Here is a 19,160-nt window from a genome sequence, read left to right as displayed (position 1 = left end):
TTAGAATACTCATGGACAAAGACGAGAGTGGTCCTTAAGGAAGAGTGCTAAATTGGGGGAAGGCCAACTATACCAAAATTCGGCAGGAGCTGGGGAATGTGGATTGGGAGCAACTGTTTGAAGGTAAATCCACATTTGATATGTGGGAGGCTTTTAAAGGGAGGTTGATTAGAGTGCAGGACAGACATGTCCTTTTGAAAATGAGGGATAGAAATGGCAAGATTAGGGAACCATGGATGACAGGTGAAATTGTGAGACCAGCTAAGAGGAAAAAGGAAGCATACATAAGGTCTAGGCGACTGAAGACAGACGAAGCTTTGGAAGAATATCGGGAATGTAGGACCAATCTGAAACGAGGAATCAAGAGAGTTAAAAGGGGTCATGAAATCTCTTTAGCAAACAGGGTTAAGGAAAATCCCAAAGCCTTTTATTCATATATAAGGAGCAAGAGGGTAACTAGAGAAAGGGTTGGCCCACTCAAGGACAAAGGAGGAAAGTTATGCGTGGAGTCAGAGAAAATGGGTGAGATTCTTAACGAGTACTTTGCATCGGTATTCACCGAGGAGAGGGACATGACGGATGTTGAGGTTAGGGATAGATGTTTGATTACTCTAGGTCAAGTTGGCATAAGGAGGGAGGGTGTGTTGGGTATTCTAAAAGGCATTAAGGTGGACAAGTCCCCAGGTCCGGATGGGATCTATCCCAGGTTACTGAGGGAAGAGAGAGGAAATAGCTGGGACCTTAACAGATATCTTTGCAGCATCCTTGAACACGGGTAAGGGCCCGGAGGACTGGAGAATTGCTAATGTTGTCCCCTTGTTTAAGAAGGGTAGCAGGGATAATCCAGGTAATTATAGACCGGTGAGCCTGACGTCGGTGGTAGGAAAGCTGCTGGAGAAGATACTGAGGGATTGGATCTATTCCCATTTGGAAGAAAATGGGCTTATCAGTGATAGACAACATGGTTTTGTGCAGGGAAGGTCATGTCTTACCAACTTAATAGAATTCTTTGAGGAAGTGACAAAGTTGATTGATGAGGGAAGGGCTGTAGATGTCATATACATGGACTTCAGTAAGGCATTTGATAAGGTTCCCCATGGTAGGCTGATGGAAAAAGTGAAGTCTCATGGGGTCCAGGGTGTACTAGCTAGATGGATAAAGAACTGGCTGGGCAACAAGAGACAGAGAGTAGTAGTGGAAGAGAGTTTCTCAAAATGGAGAACTGTGACCAGTGGTGTTCCACAGGGATCCGTGCTGGGACCACTGTTGTTTGTGATATACATAAATGATCTGGAGGAACGTATAGGTGGTCTGATTAACAAGTTTGCAGATGACACTAAGATTGGTGGAGTAGCAGATACTGAAGGGGACTGTCAGAGAATACTGCAGAATATAGATAGATTGGAGAGTTGGGCAGAGAAATGGCAGATGGAGTTCAATCCAGGCATAAGACTTTGGATCGGCCACATTTGGAATACTGCGTACAGTTCTGGTCGCCACATTACCAAAAGGATGTGGATACTTTGGAGAAGGTGCAGAGGAGGTTCACCAGGATGTTGCCTGGTATGGAGGGCGCTAGCTATGAAGAGAGGTTGAGTAGATTAGGATTATTTTCATTTGAAAGACGGAGGTTGAGGGGGTCCTCATTGAGGTCTACAAAATCATGAGCAGTATAGACAGGGTGGATTGCAAGAAGCTTTTTCCCAGAGTAGGGGACTCAATTACTAGGGGTCACAAGTTCAAGGTGAGAGGGGAAAAGTTTAAGGGACATATGCGTGGAAAGTTCTTTACGCAGAGGGTAGTGGGTGCCTGGAACGCATTGCCGGCGGAGGTGGTAGAGGCGGGCACGATAGCGTCATTTAAGAGGTATCTAGACAGATACATGAATGGGCAAGGAGCAGAGGGATACAGATCCTTGGAAAATAGGCGACAGTTTTAGATAGAGGATCTGGATCGGCGCAGACTTGGAGGGCCGAAGGGCCTGTTCCTGTGCTGTAATTTTTCTTTGTTCTTGTTCTTAGATAAATCCCCCTGGACCTGATGATCTACACCAAATATTCAAAGAGGTGGCAATTGAGATAGTAGATACATTGGTGGTCATCTTTTAAAATTTTATAGACTCTGGAATTATTCCTGCAAATTGGAAGATGGCAAATGATCTTGTGCCCTTGTTTACGAGTCACCGAAAGGTACAGCAAGCAATTAAGGAAGATGGTATATAGGCTTATATTACAAGATACTTTCAATACAGGAATGAAGATGCCTCACTGCAATTCTTATTTTTTTTAATTAAAAGTGCCCCATTGTTTTTTTCTAATTTAGGGGCAATTTAGCATGGCCAATCCACCTATCTTTGGGTTCTGGGAATGAGACCCAGGCAAACACTGGGAGAATGTGCAAACTCCATAGTACAGTGAACCCGGGCCGGGATCGAACCTAGGTCCCCAGCGCGTGAAGCAGCAGTGCTAACCACTGCGCCACCGTGCCGCCCTACCTTACTGCAATTATACCGAGCCGCGGTGAGATCATGGAGTATTCTGCACCGTTTGGGCTCCTTACGGAAAGATATGCTTGCCATCGAGGGAGTGAAATGACGGTTCGCCAAACTAATTCCAGGAATGGAGGGACTGACTCATGAACAAGGGTACCCAAGTCCATTTGAAGTTCAACACTTGACAGCATCTCACCATTTAATAAATATTCTCTGATTCTGTTTATCCCACCAAAGTCACATTTCTCTACATTGTATTTCATCTACCATGGCAGCACGGTAGCATTGTGGATAGCACAATTGCTTCACAGCTCCAGGGTCCCAGGTTCGATTCCCGCTTGGGTCACTGTCTGTGCGGAGTCTGCACATCCTCCCCGTGTGTTCGTGGGTTTCCTCCGGGTGCTCCGGTTTCCTCCCACAGTCCAAAGATGTGCAGGTTAGGTGGATTGGCCATGATAAATTGCCCTTCGTGTCCAAAATTGCATTTAGTGTTGGGTGGGGTTACTGGGTTATGGGGATAGGGTGGAGGTGTTGACCTTGGGTAGGGTGCTCTTTCCAAGAGCCGGTGCAGACTCGATGGGCCGAATGGCCTCCTTCTGCACAGTAAATTCTATGAAATGTTTACCCACTCACTTTAACATCTCCAAACCCCCCTGAAGTGCCTTTGCCTCTTCCTGACAACTCACACTTCCATCTAGTTTTGTGTCATTTACAAATTTGGAAATATTACATTTAATCCCCACATCCAAATCATTGATTTGAATTGTGAATAGCTGGGCTCAAGCATTGATCTTTTTGGTACTCCAGTAACCACAATTTACATATCTGAAAATGAACCATTTAGTCCTACTGTTTTCTGATCCATTAACCAGTTCTCAAGCCATGCCTGTATATCCCTTCCCACTGTTGCTCATTGTGTTTCTTTTTATTTGGCTCTCAATATCCCGTACCAGCCTCCCCGAACAGGTGCTGGAATTTGGCGACTAGGGGCTTTTTACAGTTACTTCATTGAAGCCTACTTGTGACAATAAGCAATTTTCATTTCATATGGCGGCCAATATGGTCGCCTTCCTTAATTCTAATTACGTTTTGCTCTATAGTCGCCAGGTATCTCTTGATACCGCCACAAGGTTCAAACTGAATACTGATCAAAGACTCAATACACCATTAGTTAGTTCATAGTCAAATGCTTATTTGTTTACACACACAGCTAAATATAATCATGCACAAATACTACAGACTAAACTATCACTACTGCTAAAGCCTATACTTAGCTTCGGGTGATCACTCAGTCAGAGGAACAATGGCCATTGTTCGGTTCTGAGGCTGCTGGGGTCGAAGTGGTGAAGGGGAACAGCTAAAGTCGTCTGACTGGTAGCGTGCGTTGATCTTGGACTTATTTGTTCTGGTGCAGCTTTTGGGCAGGTCTCTCCTCAGTGAGAGCCGGAGCCAAGAGAGCGATTCTCTCTTGGGGGATCCTTCTTATATCCAAAAGGGGCTTCGCGCGCTTTTGGGCGGGCCTTGAACTTGGCCCCAATTAATTGGGCCGTTTCTCAATCGTTCCTATCGATTTCCTTCAATAAAGGGGTGGGTGCCCTGATGGCTGGGCATGTCCTAGGTGGCCGCTGGCCTGCTTTGTTCTAGTCTCTTCTGGCGCCGGGGTGTCTGCCTTGGTATCGTTTACTTAAATGTTCCTCTTTGGTCCCCGGAGATGGCTCATTAGTATGGTAATGGCTTTGCAGTTTCGGTCTTGTCTGGGCGCTGCGGCTCCAATCAACAGACAAACCCTGCACCTGTTTGCTTTCTCAGTATTGTCCATTTTCCCTGCATTCTTTGCAAAGTCCATTTTGTAATCGGGACGTGGCCATCCCAGATGGCTACACTCCCTCCTTGTGATCCTCAACGCGAAGCGTGAAGTATCACATTACTGTGTCGTCTTTGTTCTCTGACCAAGCATGGCACCCATCAGCACTTCATGGGCTCTACACTGCCCTATCCTATGAAACACAAATTTTACCTCAAATCATTTTACTTGCATACATCAGTATAAAACTCTACGTGGCACTATGACATTCAGGCATGCATTACAAAATAAAAAAATTGGAACCTCTAACTATCGTCAATAAACTATCCTCACTCAAACAATCAACAATAATTCTACAACCATTTAAATGTACAATTAGCAGCAACACAAGTTTCTCCGGCTTGGCAGTCAAGCACAGAGGTTTACATTTCTTTATTGAACAAAACACACAAAAAGAGAAGCGGATGCACTTTAATTCACTCAAGGGTTTGGGCGGTTTGGTGAAGTCTGAAAATAGGGGACCTAAACGTGCATACCGGTGTGCGAGAGCGGTTGGCTCTCCTTCGCCATTTTCTGAGTCTAAGTGTCTGCACGACACTGCAGAGTATCGCCAGTACTAAGAGTGATTCTACTATGTACGATAGTGAATACCAGGTTATAAACTTGTCACACCAGGTCGGGGTGTCGTTAACTATCTCGGGGTTAACTATCTCAGGGTGTAGTGTACGGTAGGGGTGGGAATCATTCACGGCCTGTGTGGTAGGGGTCAGGGGGGTAGCATCCGTGCGCAACAGAAGGGATCCCGCTAAGATCCAAGTAAACATGAAGGTTGTCCTCATCTTTCCGTCTTTCTGTCTTTTTCTTCCTTTGGGGTTCCTGAGTTCTATGGACACAAGCATAATATCTGTTATTATCTTGCTTAAGATCTCGTATGTCTGTCTGTCCTTTGTTGCCAATTACCCATTATGATTGGTCACCATCTGTGACTCCCTCATTTTTTTTTTAAACCAAATATTTGAAAATGAAATGAAAATCGCTTATTGTCACAAGTAGGCTTCAAATGAAGTTACTGTGAAAAGCCCCTAGTCGCCACATTCCGGCGCCTGTTCGGGGAGGCTGGTACGGGAATATTTGGGACAAGACATCCGAGAAAAATACTGACACACAGTCTCACAGCCTGTGCGATCTATCATCCTAGTGTTTGAGGATGTAAATAGCATACAGAGCAACCTGAGGGTCACCAAAAACAAACAAAAGAATTTTGAACGCAACGAGCCAAAATGGGGTGCGTATGGGCCGCGGCGGGTAAGAAATGGGTGGAATCCCCGGGTACGACGGTGATCAGTGCAGTATGTGCTTTACCTGAGCGTAGCTGACCAGAGGGGGGTCCTCAGGCAGGGCGGGGACCAGTTTCTCCACTGCCTGAGCGACCGGCAAGAACGGGTAAGAATGTGGTCGTCGTGGGAGCTGCCTCTCGTGATCGAATCAGGAGAGTAGCTATGAGTGGTGTCTGTCGACAAACTAGTTCCTCTGAACGGTTGGCAGTGGACAAACTAGTTCCTCTAACAGCCATTGGGCGTCAAAAGGATGATGGCGTGGGGCCATGAAAAACTTTGAAATTCACAAACAACAAACATGTACATTAAACAAACAAACATACAACAAACATGGTGCAGGTTCCATCAGAAAGGACACCGTATCTCTCCATCGGTTCCTTTTTTCCATCATGTGGACACCTCATTGATCAGTAGCGAACAGGGTCGCAAAGGGATTCTTTTGGTGGGAGTCAGACTCTATGTCATCATCTTCTCCCGGCTGCCATACTCTTGACTGGAGTAGTTTGGCTAAAGCTGCTTGGGGCGAATTAGGGTCCATCTCATCATTCCGGATGAGCCTGAACGAATTGTCTCGGTGCCAGAATCGTGTGTCGAGGTTGGAGTTGTTAGGTTGTAATCCGTAATCGTCGGGCGGTGGGTCTGGGTCAGGGGCTTTGATGTATGTGATTTCGAAGGGGTCACTGGAATCATGCTCGGATTCGCTGGGGAGTGGGGCCTGGTGCATAACGTGGTGTGCTGTGGCTGTCGTCATTGCTGTCGTTGCTGGTTGAAGGAAGGGAGAGGCGGAGTCGTGCCTCTGGGGGTGGAGTTGAAGATGTGTCTGAGGACGGGCTGGACTGGCTGGGGGGGGGGGTTAAGAATACGTCATCCGTGGGCGGGGCGTGCTCGTCTGCTGCTGTGAGCAAGATGTGGTGTGCATGGTTGTTCTGCGAGCCATAAGCCTTAAGCTGGTTTATGTGAAACCATGCAGACTTGCCATTGGGCTATGTGATCTTGTATACCGAGGGGCTTACTTTGTCCGAAATGGAGTACCGTACGGAAATTTGGGGGGAAAGGAATGAACTGGGGTTGTATAGGGAAAGCATCACTTGCTGCTCGACTACAAACTTGGTGGCTGTACCTTTTTATCGAAACAAGCCTTGCTTTGTTTCCTCCTGGTCCCAAGTCTCACAGCTGCTGCGAGTTGGGCTGCCTTTATGTTCTCAATTAACTGCTGTACAGCATTTTCATGTGGGGCTGGCCAAATAAATGCTCTGCGGGGCTGGGCTAATAAATGCTCTGTCCCTTTCATGGGGCGTCCGGTCATGAGGGTGTGGGGAGTGTATCCTGTGGACGTATACCGTGTTTCGTAAGAACATCAGTGCAAATTGGAGGACTGAATCCCAGGTACTGTTGTACCATTTTCCTGAGAGTGGCTTTTAGAGTTCTGTTCATCCTCTACAATGCCGCTTTACTGGGGGTGGTAGGCTATGTGAAAATTTTGCCTAATTCTAAAAATTGTGAGGACGTTTTTCATTACTCGTCCTGTAAAATGGGAGCCTTGATCGGACTCTATACTGCGTGGGAGGCACCATCTTGTAAAGATCTGCTGTGTTAGTATTTTAGCTGTTGCCTTGGCCGCATTCGTTCTCGATGGAAAAGCTTCCACCCATTTTGTGACGGTGTCGATGACCACCAACATACCTATAACCATTCCTGCAGGGGGGTAGAGATCCTATGTAATCTATCTGCAAGTTCGTCCAGGGGCCATTAACGGGGCGAGTGTGACTAAGCTGAACCTTTCGTGCATATCTGTCTGGATTGTTCTGGGCACAGATCAAGCAATTATCAATGTAGTGAGTAACATCGGCTTTTAAATCAGGCCACCAGCAGAGAGGTCTGAGGTGGGTTAGATGCATTGGTGTCCATGATTGTCATGGAACTGACAAATAATCTGGTTCCTGTCCTGGCTGGGAACTACATAAATGCCTTTTTTCAAAATCACACCGTCGTGTGTGGTGATTGTGTTCTTAAACCTGTCGTACGGGGCTGGGAAGGTTCCTGTTAAAACCTCCCTGAGTTTTTCATCTTCCTTCTGGGCCTATGCTAGATCCTGAATGTTGGTCTGTGAGACCTGAACCGCGTGTACTGGGGTGCTCTCGGGGGGGGTTTCCAAACGTAACCGTGCCTGGAACCTGCCTTCGCTAGGGCGTCTGCTGAAACGTTACCAGGGGGGGGAAGAACCTGTGGTTGTCCCCCTCTTCCCCTGTGGTTGTCCCCCTCTCGAACAGGTAAACCCCTTTGGATACTGTCGGGGGGGATAGCCTATCAGGGGAAAACAGCAGCAGCCAAACCAGTGGCACCACGGCTGGCTCTGATGTTCAGAAGGGAGGGTCAAAGCGCAGAAGAGCAATAGTAATAGGGGACTCTATAGTCAGGGGCACAGATAGGTGCTTCTGTGGACGGGAAAGAGACTCCAGGATGGTATGTTGCCTCCCTGGTGCCAGGGTCCAAGATATCTCCGAACGGGTAGACGGCATCCTGAAGGGGGAGGGCAAACAGGCAGAGGTCGTTGTACATATTGGTTCTAACGACATAGGCAGGAAGGGGCATGAGGTCCTGCGGCAGGAGTTCCGGGAGCTAGGCAGAAAGTTAAAAGGCAGGACCTCTAGGGTTGTAATCTCGGGATTATTCCCTGTGCCACGTGCCAGTGAGGCTAGAAATAGGAAGATAGAGCAGCTAAACATGTGGCTAAACAGCTGGTGTAGGAGGGAGAGTTTCCGTTATCTGGACCACTGGGAGCTCTTCCGGGGCAAGGGTGACCTATATAAGAAGGACGGGTTGCATCTAAACTGGAGAGGCATAAATATCCTGGCTGCGAGGTTTGCTAGTGTCACACTGCAGGGTTTAAACTAGTATGGCAGAGGGGTGGGCACGGGAGCAATATGTCAGAAGGTGAGAGCATTGAGGGAGAACTAGGGAATAGGGACAGTGGGGCTCTGAGGCAGAGCAGACAGGAGAAGTTGCTGAACACAGCGGGTCTGGTGGCCTGAAGTGCATATGTTTTAATGCAAGATGAACTTAGAGCTTGGATTAGTACTTGGAACTATGATGTTGTTGCCATTACAGAGACCTGGTTGAGGGAAGGGCAGGATTGGCAGCTAAACGTTCCAGGATTTAGATGTTTCAGGCGGGATAGAGGAGGATGTAAATGGGGTGGCGGAGTTGCGCTACTGGTTAGGGAGAATATCACAGCAGTACTGCGGGAGGACACATCAGAGGGCAGTGAGGCTATATGGGTAGAGATCAGGAATAAGAAGGGTGCAGTCACAATGTTGGGGGTTTACTACAGGCCTCCCAACAGCCAGCGGGAGATAGAGGAGCAGACAGGTAGACAGATTTTGGAAAAGAGTAAAAACAACAGGGTTGTGGTGATGGGAGACTTCAACTTCCCCAATATTGACTGGGACTCACTTAGTGCCGGGGCTTAGACGGGGCGGAGTTTGTAAGGAGCATCCAGGAGGGCTTCTTAAAACAATATGTAGACAGTCCAACTAGGGAAGGGGCGGTACTGGACCTGGTATTGGGGAATGAGCCCGGCCAGGTGGTAGAAGTTTCAGTAGGGGAGCATTTCAGGAACAGTGACCACAATTCAGTAAGTTTTAAAGTGCTGGTGGACAAGGATAAGAGTGGTCCTAGGATGAATGTGCTAAATTGGGGGAAGGCTAATTATAACAATATTAGGCGGGAACTGAAGAACATAGATTGGGGGCAGATGCTTGAGGGCAAATCAACATCTGACATGTGGGAGGCTTTCAAGTGTCAGTTGAAAGGAATTCAGGACCGGCATGTTCCTGTGAGGAAGAAGGATAAATACGGCAATTTTCGGGAACCTTGGACAACGAGAGATATTGTAGGCCTCGTCAAAAAGAAAAAAGAGGCATTTGTCAGGGCTAAAAGGCTGGGAACAGACGAAGCCTGTGTGGAATATAAGGAAAGTAGGAAGGAACTTAAGCAAGGAGTCAGGAGGGCTAGAAGGGGTCACGAAAAGTCATTGGCAAATAGGGTTAAGGAAAATCCCAAGGCTTTTTACACATACATAAAAAGCAAGAGGGTAGCCAGGGAAAGGGTTGGCCCACTTAAGGATAGGCAAGGGAATCTATGTGTGGAGCCAGAGTATTCACCAAAGAGAAGGAATTGGTAGATGTTGAGTCTGGAGAAGGGTGTGTAGATAGCCTGGGTCACATTGAGATCCAAAAAGACGAGGTGTTGGGTGTCTTAAAAAATATTAAGGTAGATAAGTCCCCAGGGCCTGATGGGATCTACCCCAGAATACTGAAGGAGGCTGGCGAGGAAATTGCTGAGGCCTTGACAGAAATCTTTGGATCCTCACTGTCTTCAGGTGATGCCCCGGAGGACTGGAGAATAGCCAATGTTGTTCCTCTGTTTAAGAAGGGTAGCAAGGATAATCCAGGGAACTACAGCCCGGTGAGCCTTACTTCAGTGGTAGGGAAATTACTGGAGAGAATTCTTCGAGACAGGATCTACTCCCATTTGGAAGCAAATGGACGTACTAGTGAGAAGCAGCATTGGTTTGTGAAGGGGAGGTCGTGTCTCACTAACTTGATAGAGTTTTTTGAGGAGGTCACAACGTTGATTGATGCAGGTAGGGCAGTGGATGTTCTCTATATGGACTTCAGTAAGGCCTTTGACAAGGTCCCTCATGGTAGACAAGTACAAAAGGTGAAGTCACACGGGATCAGGGGTGAGCTGGCAAGGTGGATACAGAACTGGCTAGGTCATAGAAGGCAGAGAGTAGCAATGGAAGGATGCTTTTCTAATTGGAGGGCTGTGACCAGTGGTGTTCCACAGGCATCAGTGCTGGGACCTTTGCTGATTGTAGGATATATAAATGATTTGGAGGAAAATGTAACTCGTCTGATTAGTAAATTTGCAGACGACACAAAGGTTAGTGGAATTGCGGATAGCGATGAGGACTGTCAGAGGATACAGCAGGATTTAGATTGATTGGAGACTTGGGCGGAGAGATGGCAGATGGAGTTTAATCCGGACAAATGTGAGGTAATGCATTTTGGAAGGTCTAATGCAGGTAGGGAATATACAGTGAATGGTAGAACCCTCAAGAGTATTGAACGTCAGAGAGATAGAACATAGAACATATAGAACATGGAACATAGAACAATACAGCGCAGTACAGGCCCTTCGGCCCACGATGTTGCACCGAAACAAAAGCCATCTAACCTACACTATGCCATTATCATCCATATGTTTATCCAATAAACTTTTAAATGCCCTCAATGTTGGCGAGTTCACTACTGTAGCAGGTAGGGCATTCCACGGCCTCACTACTCTTTGCGTAAAGAACCTACCTCTGACCTCTGTCCTATATCTATTACCCCTCAGTTTAAAGTTATGTCCCCTCGTGCCAGCCATATCCATCCGCGGGAGAAGGCTCTCACTGTCCACCCTATCCAACCCCCTGATCATTTTGTATGCCTCTATTAAGTCTCCTCTTAACCTTCTTCTCTCCAACGAAAACAACCTCAAGTCCATCAGCCTTTGCTCATAAGATTTTCCCTCCATACCAGGCAACATCCTGGTAAATCTCCTCTGCACACGCTCCAAAGCCTCCACGTCCTTCCTATAATGCGGTGACCAGAACTGTACGCAATACTCCAAATGCGGCCGTACCAGAGTTCTGTACAGCTGCAACATGACCTCCCGACTCCGGAACTCAATCCCTCTACCAATAAAGGCCAACACTCCATAGGCCTTCTTCACAACCCTATCAACCTGGGTGGCAACTTTCAGGGATCTATGTACATGGACACCTAGATCCCTCTGCTCATCCACACTTTCAAGAACTTTACCATTAGCCAAATATTCCACATTCCTGTTATTCCTTCCAAAGTGAATCACCTCACACTTCTCTACATTAAACTCCATTTGCCACCTCTCAGCCCAGCTCTGCAGCTTATCTATATCCCTCTGTAACCTGCTACATCCTTCCACACTATCGACAACACCACCGACTTTAGTATCGTCTGCAAATTTACTCACCCACCCTTCTGCGCCATCCTCTAGGTCATTGATAAAAATGACAAACAGCAACGGCCCCAGAACAGATCCTTGTGGTACTCCACTTGTGACTGAATTCCATTCTGAACATTTCCCATCAACCACCACCCTCTGTCTTCTTTCAGCTAGCCAATTTCTGATCCACATCTCTAAATCACCCTCAATCCCCAGCCTCCGTATTTTCTGCAATAGCCTACCGTGGGGAACCTTATCAAACGCTTTGCTGAAATCCATATACACCACATCAACTGCTCTACCCTCGTCTACCTGTTCAGTCACCTTCTCAAAGAACTCGATAAGGTTTGTGAGGCATGACCTACCCTTCACAAAGCCATGCTGACTATCCCTGATCATATTATTCCTATCTAGATGATTATAAATCTTGTCTCTTATAATCCCCTCCAAGACTTTACCCACTACAGACGTGAGGCTCACCGGTCTATAGTTGCCGGGGTTGTCTCTGCTCCCCTTTTTGAACAAAGGGACCACATTTGCTATCCTCCAGTCCTCTGGCACTATTCCTGTAGCCAATGATGACATAAAAATCAAGGCCAATGGTCCAGCAATCTCTTCCCTGGCCTCCCAGAGAATCCTAGGATAAATCCCATCAGGTCCCGGGGACTTATCTATTTTCAGCCTGTCCAGAATTGCCAACACCTCTTCCCTACGTACCTCAATGCCATCTAATCTATTTACCTGGAGCTCAGCATTCTCCTCCACAACATTATCTTTTTCCTGAGTGAATACTGACGAAAAATATTCATTTAGTATCTCGCCTATCTCTTCAGACTCTACACACAACTTCCCATCCCTGTCCTTGACTGGTCCTACTCTTTCCCTAGTCATTTGCTTATTCCTGACATACCTATAGAAAGCTTTTGGGTTTTCCTTGATCCTTCCTGCCAAATACTTCTCATGTCCCCTCCTTGCTCGTCTTAGCTCTCTCTTTAGATCCTTCCTCGCTACTTTGTAACTATCCATCGCCCCAACTGAAACTTCACACCTCATCTTCACATTGGCCTCTTTCTTCCTCTTAACAAGAGATTCCACGTCTTTGGTAAACCACGGTTCCCTCGCTCGGCACCTTCCTCCCTGCCTGACCGGTACATACTTATCAAGAACACGCAGTAGCTGATCCTTGAACTTATCCAGTGTGTCCAACACTTGCAGCCTACTTCTCCACCTTATCCCCCCCCAAGTCACGTCTAATGGCATCATAATTTCCCTTCCCCCAGCTATAACTCTTGCCCTGCGGTGTATACTTATCCCTTTCCACCCTTAACGTAAACGTCACCGAATTGTGGTCACTGTCCCCAAAGTGCTCACCTACCTCCAAATCCAACACCTGGCCTGGTTCATTACCCAAAACCAAATCCAATGTGGCCTCGCCTCTTGTTGGCCTGTCAACAAACTGTGTCAGGAAACCCTCCTGCACACACTGTACAAAAAACGACCCATCTAATGTACTCAAACTATATCTTTTCCAGTCAATATTTGGAAAGTTAAAGTCTCCCATAATAACTACCCTGTTACTTTCGCTCTTATCCAGGATCATCCTCGCCATCCTTTCCTCTACATCCCTAGAACTATTTGGAGGCCTATAGAAGACTCCCAACAGTGTGACCTCTCCTTTCATGTTTCTAACCTCAGCCCATACTACCTCGGAAGATGAGTCCCCATCTAGCATCCTCTCCGCCACCGTAATACTGCTCTTGACTAGCAGCGCCACACCTCCCCCTCTTTTGCCTCCTTCTCTGAGCTTACTAAAACACCTAAACCCCGGAACCTGCAACATCCATTCCTGTCCCTGCTCTATCCATGTCTCCGAAATGGCCACAACATCGAAGTCCCAGGTACCAACCCATGCTGCCAGTTCCCCTACCTTATTTCGTATACTCCTGGCATTGAAGTAGACACACTTCAAACCACCTACCTGAACACGGGCCCCCTCCTGCGACGTCAAATCTGAGCTCCTGACCTCTATACTCTCATTCTCCCTTACCCTAAAACTACAATCCAGGTTCCCATGCCCCTGCTGCATTAGTTTAAACCCCCCCAAAGAGCACTAACAAATCTCCCCCCCAGGATATTTGTGCCCCTCAGGTTCAGATGTAGACCATCCTGTCTGTAGAGGTCCCACCTTCCCCAGAAAGAGCACCAGTTATCCAGAAATCTGAATCCCTCCCGCCTGCACCATCCCTGTAGCCACGTGTTTAATTGCTCTCTCCCTATTCCTCATCTCACTATCACGTGGCACGGGCAACAACCCAGAGATAACAACTCTGTTTGTTCTAGTTCTGAGCTTCCATCCTAGCTCCCTGAAAGCCTGCCTGACATCCTTATCCCCTTTCCTACCTATGTCGTTAGTGCCAATGTGGACCACGACTTGGGGCTGCTCCCCCTCCCCCTTAAGGACCCGGAAAACACGATCCGAGACATCACGTACCCTTGCACCTGGGAGGCAACATACCAAACGTGAGTCTCTCACGCTCCCACAAAATCTCCTATCTGTGCCCCTGACTATCGAGTCCCCAATTACTAATGCTCTGCTCCTCTCCCCCCTTCCCTTCTGATCAACAGGGACAGACTCCGTGCCAGAGGCCCGTACCCCATGGCTTACCCCTGGTAAGTCCCCCCCCCCACAAGTATCCAAAGCGGTATACTTGTTTCTCAGGGGAACGACCGCAGGGGATCCCTGCACTGACTGCTTTTTCCCAGTCCCTCTTACAGTTACCCATCTATCTCCAATCTTTGGTGGAACTAATTCCCTGAAGCTGCTATCTATGACCCCCTCTGCCTCCCGAATGATCCGAAGTTCTTCCAACTCCAGCTCCAGTTCCCTAACTCGGTCTTGGAGGAGCTGGAGATGGCAGCACTTCCTGCAGGTAAAATCAGCAGGGACACTAACGGCATCCCTCACCTCAAACATCCTGCAGGAGGAACATTTCACTCCCTTCCCTGCCATCCCTCTAACTTTCTACCAAGATCTGGCTAACAACTAAATTACATTTTTTATTTTAAAAAAAATATTAATAACAATAATAAAATATGGTACTTACCTCACAACAATGGGTTTCCTCTCCACCAGAATTTATTGGTGAGGGTCTTCCCAGAAGTCCGCGGGTCGACTTCCTGTTCCCACCTTAAACACTGAAATTTTTTTTTTTTTAAATTAAAAAAAATTTAAAGGAGAGATTTACCTCCCAGAAATCACTTCCGCACTGCCCCCGCTGAAATGGACTAGCCTGCTCCGCTCCTGCTGAAATCGACTGGGCCTGCAAGGTAAGTAAGTTGTTAATCAGTACTTACCTCACCCAGGCAGCGACCTTTTAAACGGTCCCCTCTGCCTCGCAGCTCCCGCGCTTTTTCAAATTCCCGCGCTGTTTCTAAGGTCCCGGCTCTCTCTCACTCCCGAACTAAACAGCTGACCTGCAAGGTAAGTAAGTTGTTAATCAGATCTAGGAGTACAGGTCCACAGGTCACTGAAAGGGGCAACACAGGTGGAGAAGGTAGTCAAGAAGGCATACGGCATGCTTGCCTTCATTGGCCGGGGCATTGAGTATAAGAATTGGCAAGTCATGTTGCAGCTGTATAGAACCTTAGTTAGGCCACACTTGGAGTATAGTGTTCAATTCTGGTCGCCACACTACCAGAAGGATGTGGAGGCTTTAGAGAGGGTGCAGAAGAGATTTACCAGAATGTTGCCTGGTATGGAGGGCATTAGCTATGAGGAGCGGTTGAATAAACTCGGTTTGTTCTCACTGAAACGAAGGAGGTTGAGGGGCGACCTGATAGAGGTCTACAAAATTATGAGGGGCATAGACAGAGTGGATAGTCAGAGGCTTTTCCCCGGGGTAGAGGGGTCAATTACTAGGGGGCATAGGTTTAAGGTGAGAGGGGCAAGGTTTAGAGTAGATGTACGAGGCAAGTTTTTTACACAGATGGTAGTGGGTGCCTGGAACTCGCTACCGGAGGAGGTGGTGGAAGCAGGGACGATAGTGACATGAAAGGGGCATCTTGACAAATACATGAATAGGATGGGAATAGAGGGATACGGACCCTGGAAGTGTAGAAGATTGTAGTTTAGTCGGGCAGCATGGTCGGCACGGGCTTGGAGGGCCGAAGGGCCTGTTCCTGTGCTGTACATTTCTTTGTTCTTTGAACGGTGATGACTGCGAACTTTAATTATGCCATATTTCCTATTTTTGGCTGTCTCTAGGATATGCCGGAGTAATGGGGCTGAGGGTAGGGGCTTTCCGTCTGCAGGAACAAATCCTCTAGTTTCCCACAGGGGTAGGAATTCCGTTAAGCTATTGCAGACATATAAGCTGTCCGAATATATGTCTGCTGGGGTCAGAAACGAGTCAGGGTGGTCTACAATGTACGCTATGGCTGCCAGTTCTGCTGCCTGCGAGCCTAGATGTCCTGGCAACTTTCGTGAAATCTCATCTAGGGCACATCCCTGCGCGTCCTCCACGTAAATGCCGCAACCGGTAATTCTCTTTCCATTCAAAACTGTGGAGGAGCCAGCCACATAAATTTTCAGGGGTGCGCATGTGTCTGCGGGCTGGAGTCTCTGGGGTGTACTACCTGTTTTCCTGGGAGCTGACTTAGGTATAAATGGACCTGTGTTGTGTTTTGTGGTGATGATCTCACACTCATGTGGAATACCTGCATATTGCAAATTATCGGCTAGGAAAGTGTGGGTCTTGGTTCTTTTAACTGTAATGTCCCGTCCCTGTAAAAGAAGGGTCCAACGGGCTGCGCTGATTTGGCTGACTGTGCCATCTTTAAGTCGACCGTCTAATAATAGCTGTGTTGGGGTGTGTTCAGTGAGAATGGTGATGGGGTTGAGTCCTGTAATGTAGGCGAAGTACTGTACTGCCCAAAAAACTGCGAGCAAGTGCCTTTCGCAGGAGGAAAATCCTTGCTCGACAGGATCTAACACACGTGAGGCATATGCCACGGGGCGTAATTGTGCATGGCGTTCCTGGAGGAGCACGGCCGAAAGGGTTCGGTCAGTGCTTGCAACTTCAATTGCGTACGGGGAAAGTGGATCTGGGACCTCCTGTGCTGAGGGCACTTTTTAAAGCCTCCATGGCATCCGTGTGCTGTGGAAGCCATTCCCAAGGTGCCTGCTTCTTGAGACGTTCGGATAGGGGCGCTGTTTTTGTGGCGAAACCGTCGATATGGTCTCGGCAGTAGCCAACCAGTCCTAAAAATGACCGGAGGGCTGAGACATTATGGGGAAGAGGCAATTTGATGATCGAGTCAATTCTCTTTTGCTCGATCTCGTGTTTACCATGTGTGATTACTGTACCCAAGTAAATCACTTTATCCTGGGGTTGACTTTACATCCAATTTCTTTTAGGAGTGCTAGAAGTTCGGCGAGAAGCGAAATGTGCTCTCCCTCTGTGTCTGTCTGTAGTAGCAAGTCATCTACATACTGGACCAGACCATCGGGTCGGGAAAATTTTGCTAGTCCATTTGCCAGCTGTCGGTGGAAAATGGAGGGGCAGTTGTGGAAGGCACGTCCACGTATATTGTTCTCCCTGGAATGTAAAGGCGAATTTGTACTGGCACGCTTTATCCAATGGAATGGACCAAAAGCCGTTGCTGATGTCCAAAACCGAAAAATCTTTTGACTGGAGTCCCTGTTTGAGCATGGTCTCGGGACTCACGTCTACGGTGGGGGCTGCTACTGGGGTTACTTTGTTCAGTTCCCGGTAATCAATGGTCAGTCGCCATGATCCATCGGGTTTCCTGACGGGCCAAATTGGTGCGTTGTTGTGGATGCTACTGATCTGAGTACGCCTTGATCAAGCAAACTCTCTATTACTTTGGAGATTTCTCCCTCTGCCTCTTGGGGAAAACCATACTGCTTTAGGGGTCTGGGGTCGGGACCTGTAATGTTCACCAAGCCAGCTATCTTGCCACAGTCGTGCTTGTGCTGTGCAAATGCTGCTTTGTGTTGCTGCAGGACTTCCCTAACCTGTTTGTCCTGACTGATGGCTCGAGGGTCGAACCAGAAGTCTCCTACTGAGCTAATTCTGTTTTTATCGTCTCCAACTGTGAGCGTGGCGGGGGCTCATGCTACCTTTGCCATTTTCCATACACATTTATTAACTGGATCAAAAGAGAGGTTGGGGGAGCTCATAAAATCGATTCCTAGAATGTATTCAGCTGTCGGGTAGATTGACCAAAACTACGGGGTGTTTAGTTGTAATGTTCCCTATTTGTATCGCTACAGTAGCTGTGATGTGTCCTTGTTGCAAATGACCTGTAAAGCCGCTGAGTGTGATGTGTGATGGTGTCTGTTGTGGGCCACGTGTCTCGCTGGAACATCGTGGAGGAATTGAGTGTGGTGCGGGACCCTCCTGTGTCCCAAAGAAATTCTACGGGTGTCCCCGAACTTTGCCTGCCTCTACCGGTCTACTGGACTTGTCCCAAAGGGTGTCGCAGACCCAAGTTGGGGTGCCCGAACACCGACAGTCGGTGCCGTTCATGTCTATGTTCTCTGAACGGGCGCTAATGCTATGGATTGGCTTTGCCCTATTCTTATTTAGGGTGCCTGTTGGTTTCTCTGCTGCTTTTGGGGCGCGTTGCACTCTCGTGCAAAGTGTCTTAATTGTCCACAGTTGTAACATTCCTGGGATTTTGGTTGCGGTGGGCTGTTCCTGCCCTCATTTACCCATGCGGGGTTCTGGTGCATTTTAAATGGATTCATATCTGCCTGCTCTTCCTCGGGTTTTGCAAATGCGGTTTTGCCTTGGACGGATTGTTCCCAAGGGCGGGACAATCTCTTCAAAACCCATTTCTCATTGTGGGCCTCGTCTGAGGGGTCGTAATTTGTGCAAGCTCTCTGACCTGCCTCTGTCGCATGAGAGATTAGGATGTGAGTCCATTTGGCCATATTATCCGCGGACAAATAGTCGCGGGCTAATTCTCCGAAAACCGCTGAAAAATGTATCCACAAGCGTCTAGCAAACGTTGTGAGGTGCTCTGTTTTCTTTTGCCTACACTTGTTTAGGCCTTCTACGGGGTCTCCTCTGTTATAGCCGATCACATCTAGGATCGCTGTGTGCATCTCTTGGAGTGCGCCTCCTCCTACATTCTGTGGGTCGGGAAGGGCTGCCACGACTGAAGGGTCGAGGCTTAAAACTGGGCTTCGCTTGCTCCTTTTCGTCCAGGCTGTACATGGTAGCCTGCTGTTTAACTCCAGCGAAAAACTGGTGGGGGTCTGATGTGGGAAGGAACAGTGTAATCTTTCCACACGCGTCCCGTAATTGGGTCACGATTAACGGGATTGTATACAGGAAATCTGCGTTTACTTCTGCTGCGGCCCTGCGGTGTGTTGTTACAGGGTTCATGGGGGTGTGTTCTGCCTGTTCAGTCGGGGGGTGGGTGCTTTTCTCTTTTGGGGTTTTTCTTGCGTACATGTCCCATGTAC

The sequence above is a fragment of the Scyliorhinus torazame genome, chromosome 16 (genome assembly GCF_047496885.1).
Source record: "Scyliorhinus torazame isolate Kashiwa2021f chromosome 16, sScyTor2.1, whole genome shotgun sequence".
NCBI lineage: Eukaryota > Metazoa > Chordata > Chondrichthyes > Carcharhiniformes > Scyliorhinidae > Scyliorhinus > Scyliorhinus torazame.
This window is presented reverse-complemented; position numbering follows the sequence as displayed.